Source organism: Lepisosteus platostomus, chromosome 20, assembly GCF_059453375.1.
Source record: "Lepisosteus platostomus isolate fLepPlt1 chromosome 20, fLepPlt1.hap1, whole genome shotgun sequence".
In the NCBI taxonomy this organism is placed as follows: domain Eukaryota; kingdom Metazoa; phylum Chordata; class Actinopteri; order Semionotiformes; family Lepisosteidae; genus Lepisosteus; species Lepisosteus platostomus.
The window spans coordinates 7,775,882-7,794,705 of NC_142630.1; the positions used below are offsets into that span (position 1 = coordinate 7,775,882).

General features: G+C 37.9%; 1 protein-coding gene across 1 annotated transcript in view; it reads right to left on the reverse strand.

Annotated features, from left to right (window-relative positions):
- zfhx3b (zinc finger homeobox 3b) overlaps nt 1-18,824 on the reverse strand; it is a 371,071-nt gene that overhangs the window by 239,032 nt on the left and 113,215 nt on the right. Inside the window, exon 2 of the mRNA XM_088614170.1 lies at nt 6,446-6,481. The gene's annotated coding sequence lies outside the window, so the exon portion shown is untranslated. The remainder of the gene's footprint in view (nt 1-6,445; nt 6,482-18,824) is intronic.

Sequence of the window (18,824 nt, forward strand, 5' to 3'; positions counted from 1 at the left end):
AGACTCTGTACTGTGCTGAAGTCAGTGAGGGGGGTGGGGAGGAGGGGGGAGTCCAAACACTGCAAAAATAAACCGAAGGGACTCCAGCATAGCAATTACAAGCAGTCCAGGGCCCCTGGTACAGTACTTGAAGGCCACAGTGATTTCCGACAGAAAAGGTTATTAGTTTTTAGTGGAGGAAATAGGTGCTCTGTGGCATTAAATGGCACAGAAATTTGTGGGGGTTGGAGGGAGCTCTCCTGACCCCAGCCTCCCCTGAGTCCTATTCCACAGCTGGTGGGTCAGAGAACTGAGCCCCCCCTTACTCCCCTCTACCACCATTCAAATGTGACCTACGGTCCCTGCAGTGCTCTCTGGCCTTGAACTTTGCCTGTCTGCCTCTCTCTCCCCCCCCTCCCTGCCTATCTCCACCACACTTTCTCTCTTCCTCGCTCCCACCCAACCTCTGTCTGAAACTGAAATCCAAGAACTGAAGGAAATTAAGAGCAACAATGTGTGCTCTCCTTAATGAGCTACCTTACCTTTTTCACATCCCCTTGCCCTTTCTTCTGCTGTTCTCCCTTTATTACAAGTCTGCAAACTGCAATTTTGTCCAAAATCATCGAAAAAACTACACTTAGTTAATTGGCAAATCCAATATCGTTCATAAGTTGTATCCCCTGTACCCTGGTACTTTTAAATGGGCAACAACAAATGTGGAAATACTAGTGAGAGCTAAAAATAAAATCTCACTCGTCAAAGGGGAAAGCCTGGAAATTCGCTGTCTGTTTGTCGGCCTTCATTTTATGGAAATGAGGGCATTATTTATTCATAGTAATTCATACTGCTCACATTCGTGCGACAAAATTAGTGTGTTCATTGTGGTGTGTGTAATTCATTTAACTGTATACCATGGAGGAAATTTGTTTGCTTCATTATTTGGTATTTTAGGTGGTTGTTGTGTTGCATGAATGTGTGTTCTGTGAGGTGCCTTTGTGCTATTTAGGGTGGGAAGGAGGGGGAGCATGCTGACTGTGTCACTGTCCTTGGTGATGGATAAGACTGGGGCTGTAAGAGAGGGCAGTCAGCCAGCCCAGCTGACCTCACCCTGGAGAAGCCTCATCAGAATTCATGGCAGGTTGGTGCCAGCTCTGACCAGGAGACCCACAACTAATGGAAGGGCTGATCACTGGCTGATGATCAGCACCGCAGCCCTATTACAAGTCCCCAGCCCCCTGATTACACTGCTGGCTGTCAAGGTGCCACACTGCCTCCCCCAACAGGGTGAGCTCTTCTGACCTAGTTCTGCGCAGACCCTCCTCTTTCTGCACAACAATCAAGGGCAAAACACGATTAAAAAAGGATTATTACTAAGACACCACTGCACTCTTTTCCTTTACTAGACCCACTGGTTCCTAGCAAAGATGAGAAAAGGCCAAACGACTATGGTAAAAACATTAGTGCTAACCAAATGCACATCACCCACATACTGCAAGCCTCCCTTGCAAAATTCTTAAAGAAACATTATGTTCTCTGAGCTACTTGTCACTGCTGATTCTGAGCTACTGTGTTTTCCATTAAACCTATACCGCATGCCTGTTTACTGTTGTTTCAGTTGAGATTATTTTCCATCATGAGCATTTCCGCAAATCCCTTGCTCTGGGGTTACATTGCTAACCATGGCCTGTTGTGCCACTGATGCTGCCTGTCGCTGCCTGTTACGTGGCTTTGTAAAGACGTTTCCTAGATGAAACAAATAAACAGAAACCAAAAAAAATGAATAAAATGTATCATGTGAAAACAAGCAAATAAAAAACACTCCCTTCTCCTCTACATCCTGCCTATTTTCTTGTAGTTCACAAACTTTTGTACATTTTGTCCTATTAAGTAGTTTTGCAGCTTCTATCTCAAAATGTTTAGACTCTAACTAAAAGCAATTTGATTGAAGAAAGCCTTATAAACTGTGGAAGAGTTTTTGCAATGATGCAATGATAATGAATCAAAATGTTTCACGTTATTAGTCCACAAACAAGCAATTAAGTAAAGGAAACCACAGCACTTTCACAGACAGCTGTTACAGAAAACTGGACTGTTCTCATTGGCAGCCATAAGAGAAGGCCACACAACTCGAAGAGGCTCTCTTACTGTTAAGCATTTCAGAAGGGTGGATGGATAGCACTTGTTCTCTCTGCTAGTCTAACAGCCTATATATCCTACCTTGCTAACTTCGGCGACTCCTGAAGAAGACCTTACAGCCATAAAGTCGACAGCTGGTAACCTATGCCCTTCTTCACATTCCCTGTGAGGTGGAATAGCCCTAACTCTGTTGGGTTTTGCACCTTAAATGTTTCTAGGGTTGCTGGAAGCTTTGATCCAAGATCCCCAGCTCCAGTCTCCTGACGCACAGCGAGGAAATTCGCTGGAACAACTGGAAACGGTCTGTGTTTATTCAGCCCCTCTTAATGAGGAGGGAGAGGGATTATCGAGGCCTGGATCTTACAAACTGCAGCAGCAGATGTTGTTCTACCCCTGGCTACTAGAGCTCATATAAGTGTGTATATTTTGCAGGGAGGGGAACTCCTCTTTCCATGCCGCTTTGAGTCCAGATGTTGGTGCTCACTTGCAGCGCTTCAGACATTTAGCTGCTACAGACACAGCCAGACAGCTGGGGCAGGAGGGAGGGCATTTCCCATGTTACATGAAGTTATGAAAGGTCTGCAACTTATGAAAGACTTTGAGCTTGTGGCTTTTTAAAGGGGTGTTGGTTTTTGGTGGTTTCAAACACAAGCATTGCTTTTAAGAATTTGTGCTGTCCCAGGAGGGGAAAGAAGTTATTTCAGTCAGTAATATAAGCTTGAATGTGTTACTTTCATTTTATTATTATTACTAGTATCATTATTTTAGCATGCAAATCTACCTAATCACCAGGCTACTCAGAATGAAACCTAAGAAATCAGGAGACTAAAGGAGGTCACAGGTGCTTTCACTTAGATCATGGAAGTATCGACTTTCAAGTACCTTGAATGTGATTTTCAGGAAGAATGTTTTATATTCAAATATTTGTTATGAATTATATTAATATATTTTATGATATTTTACTTGAAACCATAACCAAAATAAGTGAGAATCCATAGGCATCAGGTTCAAACTCCAAACTTTATTTCCTATCAGTTTTTTTTTTCATATTGTAGCTTTCGGGAAGAGCAGAATGACCTGATGACAGGGATGTAGTACAGTCCGTATTCCTTCCTGGGGTTTCAAAGAAGCAGGCTATCACAGCACATACCAAGTAACATATATAGCTCATGAAAAGTCACATTAATTAACTACTTTATTTCACATCCACTTTGCAAATTCTTTTGATCTTTAATATTTGTTGTTTTATTTTGGCAAATGTCTTATTTATGTTTCTTTCACTGGATTTCCTGATGTGACAAGACCCATGAATTTAAAAAGCAAAATAAAAGTGTTAGCCTATCATAAAATAATGTTTGCACAATTTTCTTGGCAAGAATTGTGTTTTTTTTTATTACTTCATCATATATTTTCTTCGATTAAAACAACTTGCAGATAGCTAAAGAACTTTTTCTGTTTCATTCTAAACCAGACTGATTTTTGGTTGATCCATGACTAACTTTTAGGAAATAATGCACTCCAGCTCTTTCTGAAATATATAGTCAAATGATAGACTGCAGAATATCAGCAGAACATCCTACTTGTTAACTAAAGGTATTTTCATCTTCGAGGTACAATGACTCCTTTCACAGCTCCACCCTACCTGTTTTAGATTAGATTACTGAGCTGTTCTAACAATAGCCACATGACACAGTGCTCCAGACACAGATCATTGAACCTGACCAGCTGATCAATACTACGCTCTATTGTCAACTCATTGAAGAAGGGATTAGAGCTAGCCACCGGCCACAGGGCGCTGGAGAAGTCAGGTCGAAGGTCAGGAACGCTGGTCTAGTTACATGCTTTGCACACAGACGTCAAGCACTGTTAATGATGTCACCTGTGGCCCCACCTCTGGGCCAGTCTGTCTCACTCCCCCCTAAGTGAAACTGACCTTTATTTCCTAATCTCTGCTACAAGCGTGACCTGACCTGGACTCACCTCTGACCTCAGATGCACTGTCAAGTTCAAGTCTGTACCAATGACGGAGAAGTGAACCTTCTTCTGTCTGGTTACTAAATGATTAGCATCCAGTGGGCTTCATTGCACTAAGTGACAAATTGATGAGTCTAAATACCATCATAAGAAGAAAAGTATCAACTCTCTGCTTTTGAACCCCAAATACATTATGGCACAAAATTACACTGTTAATCATATTCCTTCCTGTTCTAAATCTAGCACTGCCATCACATGCGTGAAAACTGTGATTGTATCATCAATAAACAATTATACATATGCTCTTCTTCGAGCATGTGGGTCTACTAATTTACAAGTCGGTCACTTTATCCTCATAAACAACACTTCAGTAAATTAATGAACAAATAAAAAAAGCATTTCAATGGTGTTGATTAGTAAAACCACATACTGTAGATATCTAATTAGAAAAGATTGTTAGAACATCTGTTTTTTACTTTAAAGTATCTTGAAATTTCTCATAAAAGAAAGCCTCATATTTATATGATAATTACTTGTTCACATAAAAACACCAGGGTACCAGAACAAACTATTAGAAAGGCTGATGTTCTAGTTAACATTTTTTTAATGACTTGTATGCCTTAAGATGAAGTTCATTTAATGTTTCTGTTTATCATATACAAAGAGAGTTTTATATCTTTCCTCCAGGGAGCCAGAATTTAGGGGAACAAATGAAAAAGGCAGTAGAACAAATACTTAATTATCATTTTTTAACAAACATTAAGATGAAATTAATCTTTGGAGTTCTACAGCAGTTGATTTCATTAAGAGGTGACTGCTGGTACATGATAATAAATGTACCCAAGTCTAAAAACATTCAGGAGCCGTGTTGTTAATGTATTATTCATCCTTTATTAATACTTAATATTTAATTCAACAAATATCATGTATAAATCCCAAAGATTACATGATTAGTAAAGAAAATCTCAGCTGCCTATTACTAATAGGTATTAAACATTTTATTCAGCATTTTGGCATCACTTGTTTAGACATTTTGTGTGTATTAAAGTGAAATATCAAAATAGGTATTTATTATAAATAAATATAAATAGTGACTACAGAGTGAAAATAAATACGGTGATTTACAAACGAAAGGAGTCATGCAACATACACTGTTTGTTTGGTACTTAGTAGCTAATTGATGTAACAAATTCATCCATCTGTTTATTCTTTAAATATGACAGGGTATTGGCTTCAACAACATGGCCGGGTAACCTGGAACACTCCATCCCTTTGTGTATAAGAGCCTCCTTCTTAAATACACTGTCCTGTAGTTTCCACTTGTCTTTTCTTGTTTGTGTATGATCGTTGTCCACTGGATTGAGAATATATGAATCAGGAGTTTACATTCTTCTCTATTCAAGAATAAAAAAAATCAGTGGTGTGAGCCTGAAAACAAGGACATTCCTTTAAGCCTGGGAATGTGTCTGGCTATTCTTCTCTGGACTAATTCCAGAGCAGCAATGTCTTTCAATAACATGATGACAAAAATGTGAGCAATATTCTAAATGAAGTCCTACTAATGCATTGTAATTTATTTGAATAAAACGTCTCTTGATTTAAATTCTTCACTTGTAACTACACATCCTGGTTTAGTGGTAGTTAACTTGGCTTTATCTATTTTGTATTTACAGCTTGTTGTTTCATTGTAAAAGTAGGGGTGTTACCTCCAGTGTCCCGGTTAAATTCCATGCTGAACTTGTACAGTCTGCCTTTCCTAAAATCCCCCCTTAATTTCATTAGTGAAGCAATTTCTTGCCTCTCTACCTGATGTGCTCTCTAGTGGAGTTGCAACTGCACAAGGGCTGCCCCATATTACACAGGTGGGTGTGTACTTCAGAAGTGGGTGAAATCTGTCCCCTCTTTCATGTGAAGCACTTTTAGTTCCTTTTGAATGAAAAGTACTCTATGAGTGCAATTAATTATAATTACTACACATAATTCTCTAAAAAGTGTGGTATAAACCATGCATGTGTTTATAAAAAAACTATTTAAACTTCAGTCGGTACATTTTATTCTAAATAATGCTTTGATTTTCACATACCAATCATGAATAAGGCAGCATACATGGTACTGACCAAAATGACCACAGTTTTCTTCCAAACTGAAGCAAACGTAAGTGGGCTCCATCGAATATGCAAGCAATTTTACTGAGAGCACTTCAGGTACAGCTTATTTTGTCTGCCCTTGGAAACAACTGGAGCAGTTTCACACATAAGGCCAGACATCCTGGAATATCAAGCTGTTGTGAATGGGGGTTAAATGTAGTTTCAAAAGATCCTGAGAAAGTCAGTTTCTTTTCTGCACGGTTGCTTACCCAGTGCTGCTGTGGACAGACAGTGTTTTCTCAGGCCTGAAACAGAGAGAGAAAGACAGAGAATAAGTTGCAAAGATATGGGAATTTTACAACTGAAATCAGAAACCATCAACATGACCCATGATCTGACCCGTTAAACTTCCTTCACTTTGTATGCTTGTAATATTGCTTTAACTCTTTAATTGAGAAAAAATAATCTAATTTGCAGAAGGCAATACGCTATACATTAATACAAAAAAAACACATCTCCCATTTTAATCTCCACTACAATTTAAACAGCCATTCTATTAAGCATATTTCCCAATTAATCAATCACATAGTGACTTATGATTATGGTCCATTTATCTAAAAACTTCTAAACTAATGTTCACAAACACTAAAAAAAAACATTTTTAAATTAATTATAATAATTACCTCTAGAATGATTTTAAAAGGGACAAAGCTTTATTATGTTATCTATATTCAGAGCAAATTTCTCTGAATACAATGATTGTTAGTAATTATAAAAATGGTTTAATGTCTAATTCGGTGTTCAAATCCATTATGCGTCAAAGCACTGAGAAGGAAAACCACAAATCTTACTTCTTAAAAAAACAGTATTAACGTCAATGCCCACACATTGAGGGGAAACGACATAACTGGCTTAAATAAAATGAATAGCGTTGATAATAAATTAATCTGGATATTCTTTAGGAAGTACAGAATGTTTTTATGGACCCCATAACATATGTTTATATGTCTATATATGAGACTAAACATTTCCCAGTGATTTGAGCTTGCACTGGTTATTTTCATAAATATGTTCTTTACTGAGTAACACCATAAGGAATAAGTTCTGTTAATTATCGGTAACAAACATGAATGGGATATTAAATGAAGAATGCTGTCCAAACTCTATGTTTGCTGTGGTCCACCATGTTTTAATCTTAAATATTTTTTCTTGAATGACAAGATGGAATAATATGTCTGTCAAACGTATAACTTATAAAGATAACTACGTGTTAATTTATTATTGGCCTTTCTTATGGAATTCCCTCTTTTTAAAGGTTTGTTGTACTGCATTCCTAAAATGTTTACTGTAAAGGTGGGTCAGGGTTAGGGTTTATGGATTTTTACCAAGCATTACTGTAAGTAGGTAGTGTTCCAAACAGTGAAATAAAGGGTGTTGTAAGAGTTTGGACAATACTATCTTGCTGATGGTAAATATAATATAAATAAGGAACAATAAATGTCAATTTATTACATACTACAGCCCTAAGACTGATGACAAGTCAGCAGCTGAGCATAGAGACCATTAAAATAACAACACAAGGAAGTGAAAGCAGAAGATTTAAAATTTAATTTGAAACAAGCGTTTCTCATGGTGTAACACCAGAGTTCATCAGAAAAGATGAGAATGAGAAAGCATGCGTCACCCCCCAGCACACACATTACAGATATAGATGATTTTGTCCAGTTCCCTTTTGTTAATTTCACTATATTCAAGCTTGATGTTAAGAATATACCGTGCTTATGAAATTCACCTGACATTTTTTAATTGCCTGCTTTCACTTTCACTTTGTGAACAATATTGACTCTGACCTAAGCAAAAATAGGGCTTTAAAAAACACAGAATTCGTCCTAAACGTACGGCCCAATTGAAGATCGCAAGATTTTATTGCTGTACATCATTGAACAGGTCCTCTTAATGGTTTCCAAACCCACAACAATGTAAGTACATTACATTGAGCACACATTATACTTACACACATATGCATTTTATATATGTATCCTATGAAGAAATACATATACACAATGGATTGGGTTAATATTGTCTTATTAGATTAAACAATTTCCTAAGCTGCTAATTACTTATGCAGTTTAGTAAGGTGAAGAGTGGCAGTAACTCAGAGTGATTTATTTGCAATCTAGACAAATGCAGGGACTAGGCCCCCTGTTCCCTTGGCCTCTTGCAATGAGCCTCCGATTAAGAGAGAGTGAGATATAGTGCGATATTGATCCCAGTGCCACTTCATTTGGCAATAACTATTACAAGATATTCTCCAGACCTCGTGGTCTGGTCAGTTTGCTGATTTGGGCTGTGGTGCTATTTGCATTAGCACTAACTGTTTTTCTACTGCAGTGAGCTGTCGGTCCCTAGTATATTTTAATATTTTTTTAGGAAAAAATTGGGGACTATCCCATTGACAGACGTGTATACTCCAATTCCAAGCAAATAAAAAAAAATAGATATAAACTGAGGTTCATTGGGAAAGACAACATCCAGATATAAAGCAGACAGAATAGTCAAAACTAGAAAATGAGTGTGGACAATGGGTGAACACAGTGGTTGTACAAGGTTCACCATGTATAATTCCTGCATTTTCTAACCAAAGTCTTCACAGTGCACAACAATATGTAATGCATAAGGAGCTTTATACACTATGTAAGCTCAGTAGACAAAAAATGGATGTTATTAGATATAATGATAATTGATAAAGACTGATAAAGAGAAAATAGATTTTTTCTCCTCTGACTGTTGTTACAGCTGTATTTAAAATGCACTCAAAAATTAAAGTACAACCATCAACATAGAAAATCTAAAGTATTTTATTTTCAATGATCAACACACTTTCAAAAATGACAATCCTCACAATACATCAAAGTAAGTTTAAAAAAAAAACCCAAATCAACTGATAGTATAGAATACTGCCTCATTAACGTTGCTCATATATCTAAACTGTGTGGTATCTCTTGTACAGCATGCTACTTACTGTACGGTGTATGATACAACCAAGGCTGTAATAAAATAAATATATGCAGGAACAAGACAAGAACTTGTTTTTTTCCTAAGCATGCTTTAGTAAAAACTAATTTAAAAAAAACTTTTTTTGTTATTTCTACAGGAGATGTCATTTTTGGCCTCATGTCTGCACACAAATGTTAATGTTGTAGTTGTTTTTCACAGTACAAAGTATATCTCCGGTGAGAACTCCAGCAGACAGTGCAAACTGTATTTATTAGAGTTCTGTGACATATTGGGCTGTGAAAAGAGTGTTGTTGATATGAATCATCTTTTTTGACAAAGCATTCTGATTCCCTGTCAGTTACCCAGCTTAAAAACATTTTGATTGCAATGAAAATATCTATTTTTATTTAGAAAGCTTGCATTATCGTGTAGTGGGCACTGACAAATTAGCATTCAATATTGAGAAGGCAATCCTCTTAATATATTCCCACAATGATATCCACCAATTTAAAAGTGTAATATCTACATAATATTCATTTACATATCTGCACTCCCACTGCAAAATGATTTCTGTTCTAAATTATTAACATATGAAATTTATTTAGGAATGTTTTTATTTGAATATTATTTAGTCTCTGTTTAAAACCTCATAATAATGTTCATACTGTGACTGCAGAGCAAGACGGAGACAGGTTTCTTAAGTAAGAAAAGTTTCTTTTTCGGGAAGAGAGCGCGATGGCGGTGTTTGGCAACGAAGGGAAAGGAGTGCAAACACTTCAAGCCACAGACGCGCGGGCTGCTCCTGCCAGATGGATGGCAATAGCCCAGCCTCGCTGGCACGTGCGCATGTTTCCCACGAGGCCTGGGTTGCCATGGGGGCACCCAAAGTGGTGCCAGGCTTGTGCCAGCAGACCACCTAGCAACAGGGGCCGGCGTTCGCTTCCGAAACGAGCCTTCGCCCGTGTGCTGGAACGTGCCAGAGCCGGAGCTGGGAGGGAGGAGGAGGAGGAGGTGGCGAGGGGCACGTGCCATTACAATTCCCAGACAGCCTCAGTCTCTGTAGCCCTGCCTGTCTGTTAGCTCTGTATCCTGTCTGCTCTGCAGCTTTAAGCCACAAAACAAAAGGACAAATGACCCCTAATTGCTCCGCTGCTGTTTAACATCAGAGGGGTGTCAGCAGCAGTATGTAAATCATACCCCCACCCCCTTCCCCCTGAGCACTGTGCCTTGGCACAATTGGCTCTTTATATGCAAGAGGGCAAGAAGGCTGGCTGCCAAATGAGTTGGCTGGCAAGCGTGGTAATTCGGAGACACTTGTTGCTTACATGCCTGCCTGTTGCCTACCTCAGCCCGTCGAGCTGGGAGATGATCTAGACGGGCATCCTACTGTCTCCTTCTCCAGCGCCGGCTGTTTAACATGCCACCAGAAGGCACGCGCGCGCATGGTTGTCTTTCAGGTTTGGCAGTCACTGTCAGCTCCATTCATGACTGAAGTGCGGGGTTTTTTTTTTCCTGCCCATTCACAAACTAGCTGTTTGATTTTATGCAAATGTGTCTGTGGGTGCTTTCTGTCTGGTCTAGCTCGTGTTGCATACTGAATACACTCTTTGTATATTCTGTATGAAACAAAGCCAAACATCCGAAATGCTAAAAAACGTCAAGCACAGAAGTTCAAAAAAGGTGATCTTAAACCATTTCTTATTGGCCTACTTAAGTGTATTAAGTAAAAGCTGGTTTGAGTCAGGTTCCCCTTTGTTTCTTTATTTACACAAATAATGTGTTTTGGATTATTTTGGGGATTCGGAATGCAGTGCGCTTTTATCGTTTCTAGGCTGGGATACAACATTTAGCTTTTTTCCCCAAGAGAAAAAAATCATGTTACAAGCAAGTTTAATTAGTCAGGTAAAATCATAACTTGACACAAACTACAATTCAAAATTGTATCAGGAGCTCAATGATGTAGATTTAGATCTGAAGAATTAAAACAGCTGCCATTAGAAACCTGTAATTATACTGCAAAAGTTCACTTTCAGACCTGTCTGAAAGGACTGGTAAAGCTACGGTGTAAACACATGACCAGACTCACACGTACACCCATTCAAAAGAAACACATTGCAGTTTATCCCAACTCACCAGGGCAGTCCCAGAAAACATCAGCTTGGTTGCCTTTGAATTCTGCATCGTTTCACTTAAAAGACACGCATCCCCTTGAATAACTTTCAGTTTTTCATTATTTTTTCATACTGAAGCAAAGTATATTTGAAAAGGTATCCTATGTGAGACAAAAAAAAAAACTCTCATAATGTTGTATATGACTGTAAATCCCCAAATTGCACTAAAGAGCCAAGATAAGGGATTTATGAGCAAATGAGGGAGACTACAAACATCAGAGATCTAAGGCACTGAACCTGTAAAAAAAGGCTTTTCATTATTTTGCCCTGTAGTCCTGGAACTCCCTTTGAACATATTTAATGTTGTCTGACCTTATATTGTTGTAAGGTTTTAAAGACATAATACAACCTTTTATTGTTGATAAATGGAGGTACTTAAAAATCTTTAAAATACTTATGTTGATTATTTAAATGCATTGTTATTCTTGTTGTTTTAAGTTAGGTATGCATGATGTAATTGTATCATTTCTGCCTTCTTTACAGTGACTTCTTGTCTGTCTGACATCTTGATCTTAATGAGATTTCCTGGCTAAATCAATAAGACTTACATATAAACATACAGTATATGCATGCATTTATATATACTGTATATACACATACTGTAATGACTATGAGATACCAAGGGTTAGGCTAAAAGATATAAAACTAGTGGTTAAATGGTTTGGCTACAAGATTTAAAACTTGTGAGACTACAACAACAAAAAAAAAAACAAGTGCAATGTTTTTACTAAAAGCACATGATATATATTTTCTTGTCCAATAAAATACAAATAGGATGTTTTTAATCAGTAAAAATACTGTGAAACACTATGATAGAAAAGGCCAGATTAAAGTTCCTGCGTCACTTCAAGCTTCTACTTACCTAATTCACTACAGACCACAGGGTGGCCATCATAGTTGCAAAGTAGATTCAAAAGTCTCTCCCATGTTTAAAAATTCCCCCGATTCTCAATGATATCAAGCGTTAGTGCTTTCCCCTAACTTGTCTGTGTTGCAGCCATGTGAACAGTCCAATGATTTAAAGCCAGCAACAAACCTGTCCCATTCTCAGGGTGACATTATTGATAGAGTGTCACTTCGGATGCTATGTAACTGCTAATGGCTGTTTTAGGGTGCATATGTCAGACCTCATCTGTATTTTTTTTCTTCAGCACTTCGAGCCTCTGTGTCCCATCGTTTCCCTGCACTCTAAACTGAAAGAGCCATTCCTGCAGCCAAAACTACAGATGCTTAAAACAAACACATGGGTACTGTTTAAACATGCCAGAGTGCATCCATTCCAAAAACACTAGAAATGAAATCTGAGAAGAGTTTGTTTAAAAGTTACACGATTTAGCCTTATAAAGGAAAAAACAAGCTTTGTTGACTTCCTGTTTCACTTGCCTCCTCTGATGGTAGTTAAGATCCTCAGACACAATTGTCCTCCTGACAGCTTCTACAAAACAACCTTTCTGGCCCATTATCTGTCTTGCAACCACGGATACACTCGAACTCTTGTGCATTACAAGACCAGATCTTTCTTAAAATGTGCTCTATTATTTTCTGAAGTCAATGATTAGCACAATAATAGTTACTTATGATTTACTTTGCTTTATCCCACATGAAACACAAAGTGTTAGAACACCTCACAGCCACACAGCCTTATTTTACGTCTATTATCTTACTTTACTTTAGTACATCACTCATTAACTCCTCCTGGCTTTTAACAGACATCTTGACAGGATTAGTGCAGACTGCTGCCATTTAGACACAAACATCAAAATAAGCAGGAAAAAAAAGAAAATGGAATGAAAAGAGAGGTTGTAGTCACTGATGAGAGAACCTTCAGAACAAACCCAATCTTCCACCCATTTATTTCCTTAAAACAATTCATATTAAATTCCAGTTCAAAATGCAGGTTGAAGGATGAAGAGCACACAACCCTAGAAAAACCGTAATACAGATATTTTCAGCAAATTGATTTGACTGTCTTCTCTGTAAGGCACTTTTGTGGATAATGACTGTTTAGAAACAGGGGACAAGACTGGAAACCACTGGAGAAAATAAACGGAAAAATATAGCTTGATTCTATCAAGAAAGTATGCATTTGAGTCTGCATGCCCCATTAATAAATAGGTCTTAAATGTGGTAGAAATAATACTGCTGTGTTTGTGTTCCTTGATTTGTGCGTGTATTGTGAGCCTGGATATGTCTTCCACTTATGCCGAGCTCCTTGAAGACCCCAATTTGTTAAGAATTAATGAGAACACCTGCCCAGCGAAAGCAGCTTGTGTCAAATCTCACTTTGTATATCAATGATTGCCCAGTTGTGAAGCTTTTGTTTTACCACTTGAATTGTTTTGAGCCGTTTGAAAATAAATTTTTTAACGATTGTGTGTGAGACTGATTTGAGTATGTAAATGGGGAGGGGTCAGAGAGTTAGTGGGGGAGAGAAGGAGAGGGAGGGAGGTGGGAATGAGCGTTATTATTGCATTAAACGGCGACGAGTCGGTCTAATTCGAATCACAGCAGGGTCCTGTGAATGGGAGATGTGAAAGAAAAATGAAAGAAGGAACGGGAGAAAAAAAATCAAAGTGGAGAAAGGCAGGAGAAGACAGAGAAATAAAATAAGTGAAAGATAAAAAGATTACAATAAAGAAAAAAGCGGAGAGATGGGTAGAAGAAATAACAGTGGAACTGAGTGGGAATAAAAAAGAAAATGGGGGAACTGGCTAAGAAAAAGAAAGAGGGAGGGGGCTAGCTGTGGTGGTGGGGTAGGGGAGGGGAGAGAGACAGTCACCGGCAGAAGGTTTTTATTGTCCGGACGGAGGAGATGTGCACAAAAGCACTGGAAAGATTAAATTAAGTATCATATGCACTGACCTCATTGCCATGGTTACAGAACAGCGGAAAATATTAATCAAGCCTGCACTTGAGAAAGGGAGAGAGAGATAGCAAAGGAGGGAGGGAAGATGGGGAAGAATAAGAGATATGGAGAGAAGAAATAAGTGGTACTGTATATGTGTGTATACTGGGTGTGTGAAGATGTGTGTGCATGTGGGGGGGGGGGGGGGACTTATATTATTTAATAAGAAGAAGCCATCACAGGCAGCAGCACTTTCTACACCCTTTGTCTGCAGTTCCTTCTGAGTTCTCACTGGTCTGGGTGTCTTCTGTCTTCACTCTCAAACTTAACCTGCAACGGAATTAAAGGGCCTGAGGCTTTATTTGACTTTTGATTTGAAAGAACAGGATCTAGTCCTACAGCAGAGTTTAAAACTCTAACCAACCACTAAGCGCCAGTTAATAATGCCTTCTACTGTATCTGTTGCCTTCACAGACACAAGGGTGTAACTTTTTGTTTTGTCCAATAAAAACTTTGGGCGAACTGTTCAGGTCTTGTGAGAGGTGGCGAAAGAACTACTCTGAAACCTGAAATCCCCTTTGCACCCAACAGCACTGGCAAAGCAAAATTTTGATTTTTCTCTCATAAATCAATGAGTATCTCTACTTGGGCTTACGGGATCTGTCATGGGTCTGGGCAGGTTAGATTCAGGTCATTTATATTTTTCCCTTTGTTTGAACTAAACTTGGGACTCCCATAGTCATTTCTCTTGAGGTTTTTCCAAATTTGAAGCATCCAGGAAACAAAGCAAAACAAATGCCATTTTTATATGCATTGTATCAAATTTACCTCACTGTGTCAGGATTACCTCATTTTTTTCAGGACTCTGTGGTCAGCTTTGATGGGTTTCTTCATGCATGATTATTTGATAGTGTACATGTAATATGTTTCTATACATATATCTAAATACACAGTTTATAAACACAGAGAGTCACAGAGAGTCATGAATTGACATTTCAAGAAAGATAACGTCTTTCTGTAATAATTATGTTTTTAATTTTTAGTTTTCAGCAAATAGCCTCTTGTCCCCCTGTGTTATTAAGAAAGTTGTCCTCATTATTGTGTTTGATGACACAGTACAATGTTTGCTTGGTGTCTGTCGGGATCTCCAAGAACACAAACACCATGCTGATCAAAATGCTAAATAATGGCACAGAAACACAAAGGATTTTAATGGTCAGGATTGCGATGGGTAAACTATTAAGAAGGTGGAATTATAACTGTTTTTACTGGCTTTTCTACAATACATGTGGCATCCCAGAAGAATGCAGCTGAGGCATGTGCATAACAAAGCATCACAAATCCAATCCACAATTAATCTTTCCTATCTATTTAAATTCATTCAAGATTATTGTTTAAACCTTAATGACCTGTGTGTGCAGTAGCTGCATTAGATTCTGTCACAACTTTGTGGAAATGGTGTAACTTGTGTTGGGTTCTTAATCCTTGCCCACACTACGCACCGCACCCTAGCCCCAACTCTGACCACCTGCCACATCTTCAGCCATCTTGAGAGTGGACAGGCAGAACACCAGACAATTTGTGAAGTAAAGGTGGACATTCATATCTCTAGCTGATGGGGTCCAAGATAGGTCTCAACGCCTGGATGAGTTGTCCTAAGGCCCGTGTGAAGTTGGTTTGGCAGATGTGGTTGAGGACTGGAGCAGGTCTGCTGTATAAATTGTCTGGGGGTGACCGTAAGCACTTCCAGAAACAATTTAATTCTACAGCTCCAGCCATCTCCAGCTGATATACTTCTCCAAGGTCATTAACTGCGCCACAGCAGGTCACATGATTAATGAGTGACAGGCCCCTGGTGCAATAACATATATGAGTGAGGCTCACATTAATTAGACAGGGGCTGAGGAGAATGAATAGTAGGGGACAGCCTGCTCCCCAGCCCCTTCACAGATCACACACACAAAAAAGCCAAGCTCACCCTTCCCTAGCACAAAGAGTTCCAAGTGCTACGTTACAACCCAACAGAATCTCATTTTAAGGTTTATCTGGTGCAGTGCTCCCAAAGTCCAAAGACTTTTAAGATCAAGAAACTCTTGTTCACAAAATAGAAACGACAGTAATGCTGCTTTTGTAAAACAGCTTTTATGTGTGGGTGACCACAATGGGCCTTCAAAGAACATACAATAGCATACTTATTTAATCCGAGCTACATCGAAAACATCACCGACAGAAACACCCAGGCCTATATCCAGCTAGTTGACCCATAACATTTAAATAAATATATATATATAAATATATAGTCTGTCATGATTAGGTGTTTGCCCTTGTGTTAATACACCGAATCAAATATTCTTAACAGCATTGCTCATCTTTGTATCGTAAAGTATATGTTGGTTCTCAGTGAATGTTTTTTACATATAACGTGCCACCAACAAATTTAAAAATATATTTTATACAACTGAGCCCAGTTATAATATGGTACGCTCTTTTCAAACAGTAAGTAATGTTTATAGAAGCCATAACAATAAGGTAAATTGAAAACAAAGAAAACATAGCATGAAGTGTAAGTGCTCTTTCATTACAGGTGAATATTCACTGATCTTTACTCATATCTAAAATTAATTTCTCCAAAACACCATTAGTACAATTTATTTCACAAAAGATGAAAATCCAATTTTTCAAATGCAAATAGTCAATTTAAAGAGATTTAATTATCCATTAATTAAACTCCACAGCTACTGGGCTGAAATTGTATAACTTCAACCAGTACATTTTATGACAATTCAAAATAAAAATAATGCTTTTAAAAACCATTTTGGACTAAAAGCTGGAATGCACTTCACCTAACATGTTTTTGAATATTCAAAACTACTTAATGCTGCACTGAAAATGTGTCATTTTTCTGTGCAGGTCAAAAACCTATTCAAATTAAAGAGTTCTGGATTATTTTCAGTACATACCAGTTTTATTATTTTATTGTATAAACAATATTAAGTTAATACACATTCTAATTTCTTTATTAAAATCAGGTCTACTACCTTCTGCGCTACTTTTATGATTTTATTGTTTGCCTTATAAGCACATTGATTTCTACATTCCAGGAAACATAATCTCATGTGTAGCACAATCTGGCCAGAATAATACAGAGAGGCAAAGAAAAGAAAATCAAGACTGAAATCAGGGGCAAACATTTCACACTGAACCTGAAAAGCCTTTTTGAAATTGCCAAAGTACTCTATGCTTTGAAGGTCAGTAGACAGTGCATTATTTTCCAATGGGGGACTGTTGAATACGAGAATGAGGCTTTACCAATCGCTAAATCCCATGACTGTATGAGAAACTCAAAGGGACAGTAAGGTCAGGCAAACAGCACTTATATGCCTCAGTTATTCTATTTAGTAATTGTAACTATATCAGCTTTGTATACCTACATTTATGAACACACATATCGACAGTGTAATTATAGGAAATGTTCAGGCAGTTCATGGTTTATGTTTTCTTGTAATCTTTAACAAGAAGTTTGAATTTGGCAAAAACAAAACCACTCAGTATGCATGCAGCTGGTAAAAAGCCACCTCTTTAACAAAACTTTAAATGTGTAGTTTATGTAAACTGCTCTGAAATGTAACTATTCAAGCAAAAAACAGAACCTTGAGATATCGCGCTAGTGAAACAACACTGTATGTTGAATAGGTAGCAGAGTGAGTACTAAAATCATAGTCAATGAATCATAGTCACTGGTCATGTTGCAAAACTTAAGTCAATCTGAAAACGGAAGCGTTTGCCAAAAAATACTCTCAAGACATCAGCAGCTTCTTTTGGCCAGAAGTGACTAAATCTAGTTTTTTGTCTAAGGTTGAACAAATGGTGTTGTGGAGAAGGCCACCAAAATAACAATAAAATAACAGCGGGACAGTGGCCCAGCACAGAGCAGGTTACATTATCGTTCAGGAGTTGTACAGTGGTTATAAATTTTGGTATCAAAGAACTGGTACTAGCAGGTAGCAGAATGAATAAAGAAATGGACCTGGAAACCTACAGAGGTCAGATAGTACTTAAACGTAAGACACTTCTGTTCCAAGAAAAATGTGATCCTGAAACAATTGTTTGAGCACATCTGCCATAAAATCTCCATTAAAAAAAAAACTAATGAAAGCAGTAAAAATGTGTGACTGGTTTCCAAGATACCTGAAAATACACTACATACAGAACACACTACACAGACTACATACTACATGCATACTTGTATGTAGCACATTGATGACATTGATGCAGAAACTGTTTACAGTATATGTGAAGTTTACGTTTTTAAAGACTGGTAGAAACTCAATATATAGCTCATATGTTTAATTTGATCAAACCAGATGTTCCTAGTTCTGATATTTTTATGCTGATTAATGTACCATGGAGTACTGAAAATGAGGAAATGAGCAATCTATTTTTTATAGAACAGAAAGACATGACATTTAAACTGGACTCAACTGAAAAGCTATTCAATCCAATCAATTATGTCTTTAACCTAGAAACCAAACCTGTTAAAATCACATTAAAGTTAACAGTAATTTAAAGACAGATTAGGAACAGGACTAAACAAAAGTTTGATTGAAGAGCAGTAATCCCTGTGGACATTTTTAT